Source organism: Gavialis gangeticus, unplaced genomic scaffold (genome assembly GCF_001723915.1).
Source record: "Gavialis gangeticus isolate Ggan-Ray unplaced genomic scaffold, GavGan_comp1, whole genome shotgun sequence".
In the NCBI taxonomy this organism is placed as follows: Eukaryota; Metazoa; Chordata; order Crocodylia; family Gavialidae; genus Gavialis; species Gavialis gangeticus.
Genome location: NW_017729030.1, coordinates 58,356,455 through 58,362,544, shown reverse-complemented (window position 1 = coordinate 58,362,544; position 6,090 = coordinate 58,356,455).

Genomic DNA, 6,090 nt, shown 5'->3' with positions numbered 1-6,090 from the left:
GACCACTGAGCCAATTTCCCAGCCAGTTGATCATGGTGAACCCAAGGCCACAGGTGGCCAGTTTTACCAAGAGGTGATCATGGCATACCAGATTGAAGGCTTTTTTTGAAGTCAAGATATATGACATCAATCTTTTTTCCTTTATCCAGGTGATAGGTCACCTGGTCATAGAAGGAAATGAGATTGGTCAAGCAAAACCTACCCGCAACAAACCCGTGCTGGCTATCCCTTAGGATGTTGGTGTCGGCTAGTCCATTAAGGATGGCCTCTTTAATAAACTTTTCTAAGATCTTCCCTGAGATAGAAGTCAGGCTGATGGGCCTATAGTTAGCCGGATCCACTTTCCTCCCTTTCTTGAAGATAGGCACCACATTGGCCTTCTTCCAGTCTTCGGGCACTACACCAGAGTGCCAGGAGTTTTCAAAGATCCGTGCCAGAGGTTGGGCTATGATTTTTGCCATCTCCTTGAGTACCCTGGGGTGTAGATTGTCAGGGCTGGCTGACTTGAAAGTATCCAGCTTCTCAAGGTGTTCCTTCATGAGGTCATCATTAATGGAAGGCAGGAGATCTCCCTCACCCGGACCTCCCTGTCCCGTAACAGGCATGGGCATTCCATTGGACTGATGAAAGACTGACACAAAGTACCCATTTAATAGGTTGGCTTTTTTATGCCAACATTGGTTCTGCAGGGGTCCAATGTTGCTCTTGCTTTTCCTTTTGCTCCCTACATATGTGAAAAAGGACTTTTTATTGTCCTTGATGTTCGAAGCTTGTTGGAGTTAAGTTGCAGCCTTGGCTTTCCTGGTTTGCTCCTCGAAGGACCAGACCAGTGCAAAATAATCCTTCTTGGAGGTGCCTCCCGTCCTGTATCCTTTGTAGGCCTTTCTTGTTAGCATCAGGAGGTCTTCTAGGTCCCTGGAAAGACAGGGGGGCTGCTGTGCCCTCTTGCTGCCTTTCCTCCAAGATGCAATAGACTTAGCTTGTGCATTGAGGATCGCTTACTTGAGGAGCAACCACCCTTCTTGAACTTCCCTCTCCCTGGGGTCATGGTCCCTTAGGGCCTCACTGACAAACCTCCCGAGCTTGTCAAAGTCAGCCTCCTGAAGTCAAGGACTTCCATGTTGCTGACTGACTTGCCAGCTTTACAGTGGATGGTGAAGGTTATCGGCTCATGATCACTGTCACCCACCTTCCCATCAATCACTAGGTCACCGATTAGGTTATCCCCAGTAGCCAGTACCAGGTCGAGCAGCACTTTGCCTCTCATTGGCCCATAGACTTCTTGAGTCAGGCATAGGTCATCCACGCACAAGAGGAAGCTTGACAACTGCTCAGATTGTGCTGTGCTGAGTGATCCTCCCACGAGATGTCCGGGCAATTGAAGTCTTCCATGACAACCATGGTCCTGGAGCATACAGCCTCAGCCATTTCCCGGGAGAACTCCTGGTCAAGCTCAGGACTTTGGGTGGGAGGTCTGTAGTAGACTCCCACCATTGTGTCCCCTGTGCCGTGTTCCCCACGGATTTTAACCTAGAGGGTCTCCAGTCATCCACCCTGGTCGCCAATATCAGCTTGCAGGGATGCGTAGCTTTCCTTAACATAGAGAGCTACACCCCCACCCCTTTTATCTACCCGATCCCTCCTGTGCAGGGTATAGCCATCTATACCCATGGTCCAGTCATGGGTGGAGTCCCACCAGGTCTCCATTATCCCTTTGACATAATTATTTGCATTGAGCAGGAGGACGAGCTCCTCCTGCTTATTCCCCAAGCTCCTGGCATTTGTGTACAGACAGGCAAGTGTCCCCTTGGGGGCTCTTGCCTTGCCCACAGATTGTACCAGGGCTGGGGCAGGGGTCAGCTCCCTTAAGTGTCTTGGCCTGCCAGCTTTGCAAGCGTTGCTCAGCAGGTCAGCAGTGGCGGTAGTCCCCCTGTCCCCCAACGGGCTTAGTTTAAAGCCCGGTGGAGCTGGTCAGCCAGTCTGGCTGAGAAGTGCCTCCTCCCCATGGCAGAGAGGTGGAGGCCATCTCTTCCCAGCAGCTCACTGCCTCTCTCACCAAAGAGTGGGCTCTGGTCACGGAAGCCAAAGCCTTCCCAATGACACCAGCGCCTCAGTCTTTGGTTGACTATGTGGATCCTCCTCTCCCGCCTCAGCCCATACCCTGAGACTGGGAGGATCGAGGAGAACACCACCTGTGCCCACAGACCCTTTAGCCCCGCTCCCAAATCCCTATAGTGCCTCATGACCCGGCTGGGAGCGCTCCGAGCCATGTCATTGGTGCCCCCATGAATAAGGAGCATAGGATAGTGGTCTGTGTGCTGGAGGAGCTTAGGAATCCTCTCCGCAATGTCCTGGATGCGGACCCCTAGGAAGCAGCAGACTTCCCAGGCTAAGGGGTCAGGGTGGCAGATTGCCCCCTCAGTCCCCCTCAGGATGGAGTCTCCCACAACATACACTTTCCTTTTTGTCTTGGGGAGAGCAGGGCGGTAGCTGCAGTTGGGCCTGTGTTGCCTGAGGGAGCTGGCAACTCAGCAGGCTCTAAAGACTGAGTCACAAAACAGCCCTGAAGAGGAGGAGGAGGAGGCCACACCCACCTTTGGCAATAGCTGTTTTTCATGGACTTGAGTAGGGTGGAAATATGATTGCACTGAGGCACCTAAGTTTATACTCATACCTAATACATGGAACTGAATCTGGCCCTCATTTTCAGAGGCACTAGGTGTGTTGCTTTCAGAGTGAGCTGCTGGGTACTGATCTCTATATTTGGGGCCTAAGTGGTGATGTGGAAATTCAGACAGAATCGCTGTTAGGCTATCAGAAGTGCTTTATTTTGCATGGCCACGGGAGAAAAAGAAGGGGCAGCTATTTCTCAACAAAAGCAAAGCACAGACTTCTTTATATACTGATAAATCACATACAGATCAGCCCACCCCGTAACACAGTCTTGGCAGTCTGACAGCAACTCATCCTGGTGTCTTGTTGAACCGGGTGCATTTTCTCAAGCTGTCTCCTTATAGGCTTATCCTGAAGGCTGCCGTGTCGTTCTCACTTGGCCTTCACCCATATCCCTCATCCTGTCCCAAAATATATTTACTCCTTTCAGTACTTTTCCATTCCTCATCAGTGGGTGCTGAGTTTCTTTGGAAAAATCTGGATGAAAATATTTTTTCCTCTGCAGAGACCTATAGGGAGCTTTGATTTCTTGTGTGTGCTCCCAAGAAAAATAATTATAGAAGCTTTTCTTACGCACCCTATCGTACAAAATTATGATTGACATAAGCCTCGGTTGGGCATTGACATTTATTTAATTGGTATCTTTTATGGGATGGGAGTGAAGAGCTTCTGATTTTAAATATTCAGTTGATGTAGAGCAGCAGTCACATTAGATGACATGGTTATCAGTTATATTGTTCCTTCAGTTGTTTTGTCTTCATCCATTGTGTATGCACGCCACAGGAAATAGCAATGCTGCAAGTGACTGTAATTGAGGGGGGTAGGATGAACAATAAGGACATCATGAAATACGTGGCTTTCTTCAAAAGAATTGAGAAACAAGGGCACGTTTGAAAAACTCATGCACAATTAGTTTACACATTGTGTCTCCGTCGTGTAACCTTAGGAGGTGAGTGACAAGCACAGAATTTGATTTCAGCACAGAACAGGATTTTGGTCCATGTTCAGGATGTTTGCTGTAATAGAATATTGAGCAGATATTTCAAGCAGCCCAAAAGAATTGTAAAACATAAAGAACTCAAAATGAAATTATCTTATCACCCAACCTAAATTTATGCACCAGAATGATCATCTTTGAAATAAATGTGAAGTACGGCAGGTGACATTTTTAAACATGTAAGTTGCCTCTATTACTACTAGGAAATGCAGAGCAGCTGTCATTTTGAAAAGCTGAGATTTCTTTCCAATATTCCTGCAACACGTAAATGAAGATACACCTGCAAATTAATTAAAAGGTGATTAAAAATACTGTGGGATGTTTTGTTGGCTCCTCTTCCTGAAAATTTAGCATGACATTATTAAGAATAGGAGCTCTGTACACTTCTGAACAAGTGTGGAGAACCTGTCATAACTGAAGGGCATTTCCAACTGCACACATTAAATTGTCTCTTAAAATGACATTGTTGCCACTAAAAAAAAAAAAACAGAATAGGATTTCAAAATATCATGAACTTGAAGAATAGAGTTGTGTCAGTAGACAAGTTAACTCCAGACTAAGAGACTAAACCTACAGGCCTTTAAGTACTTAATAACTTCCTTCACATGGAAAGTCACACTGATGTCAGTCAAACTTCTCAGTGGAGTACAATTATCCACGCTGACAAGTCCAAATTTTGCTTGTGAAGGCAATCAGGACTCGTAGTAGAGATTATATCTTTTATTGGACCAACAAGATTTTTGCAAAAAAAGAAAAAAAAAGAAATCTTTAATTTTGCTTGTGGCTTGATTTGGACTGAAAATAAATTTAAATAAATAAATAAATAAATCTCTTAACCAGAAAAATCTGCTGCTGCCATCTTTGATTTTAGAAAGATTTAAAAATATTGCTAAATTATTTAGGTGGCCAAATGGAAGTGATCACTCTTGAAATTCACTATAAATAAATAAATAAATAAAGGCCTGCTACCAAAGTAGCACACATCTCTCACAAGAAAATAGGGAAATGTATTATACCTCTTCCTGGCATGAATGTAAGAAACTAGTGTCCAAAGACTGATGTTTTTACAGTTAAGGTAGAGAAAGTGACTGATTTTCATACATACACATACCTCTTCCTTGTGACACTCAAAGGAAAAATACTTCTGTACCTTTTTTTTCTTAATTCTGAATATGAAATAGCTTTTTTTCCCCCTTGAAATGTAAGAATCGAATTAAACAATAGTTGTTTTCCAGTGGAAGAGATTTTAAAATGATTTGTTTTGGACAAGACTGCATGGAGAACTGAACTAATGATGGTGGACTAGGCTTGTCTGGATGGGGCCTCACTTGCAGTCAAACTGAAACAGAACCAGGAATGGGAAGGTAGAATGACTTGTCCCCTGGCCCTCATATGACTAGAACAGATTCCATTATTAGAGACAGAATTATTTGTGGAACATCTGAGCTTAAGCTAAAGAGAGAACGTTGAGAGAGACTGATCTTACTCTGAAGAAGTGTCAATTTTAAGGGCAGAATTATCTAAGAAGGGCACATCTACGTGTGCTATTAATGCTATAAGGGCTTACTGCACAGCAAGATATTGCACAGTAAGCTTTTCCTGGGAGCATATCTACATGTGCTCCCCCTTGGGAGCAAATCTGCTCCCAGCAGCAGCAGCCCTGACACAGTGCTGTTCCCACCCTGCACTGGCCCCCTGTAGCAGCCAGGGGGAGATGCAGGCTCCTCTAGGGTGCTAGGCTGGGACCTGGCAGGGACCACAGATTCAGTCCCCATGTGCACAAGGCCAGGATTGCTCCTTTGGATGCAGCAGCTGTCTCCTAAGCCCCCACACATTGGGAGGGCTCCTAGTGTGCATCAGGCTGGGAGATGGCTTCTGCTGCAGAGCTGTTCTGGCTCCATGCACATAGGGACAAGCCCCATGCCCAGCAGGGCTTCCCCACCCAGCTGGAGGTTGGTTGGGAGCTGCCCCAAAAGTGGGACAGCTCCAAGCCAGAACCCATCTGGGTGGAGAAACAGAGAGCTCCTCAGTCCCAGTGCTGTGTGTCTGCATTGCTGCAATGATGTCATCACCATTATAGAATGGCCCTTGTCTCATGCCCGTACTGCTTGTGCCCTCTTAAGGCAGTGTCTGACCTTCTTCAGATGTACTGTGGTCATGAAATGAACAGTGCTGGGACAGGGTGGGAGCAGAGAGCTACCCCATCCCAACGATGCTCAGTTCCTGGCTCCTTGGGGAGCCAGGAGCTAAGCAGTGCCAGCACCAGGGGAGTTCTCTTTCTCCTGTTGCTCCCTGGTGTTGGGGCTGTCTGGAGCAAATTTGCTCCCAGTCAGCATCTGCACATAATCTGCTATGCAGTAGATACTAGCTAACTGTGAAGTAGACTAATATACTGCCCAGTAAATGGTGCACATGTGTCA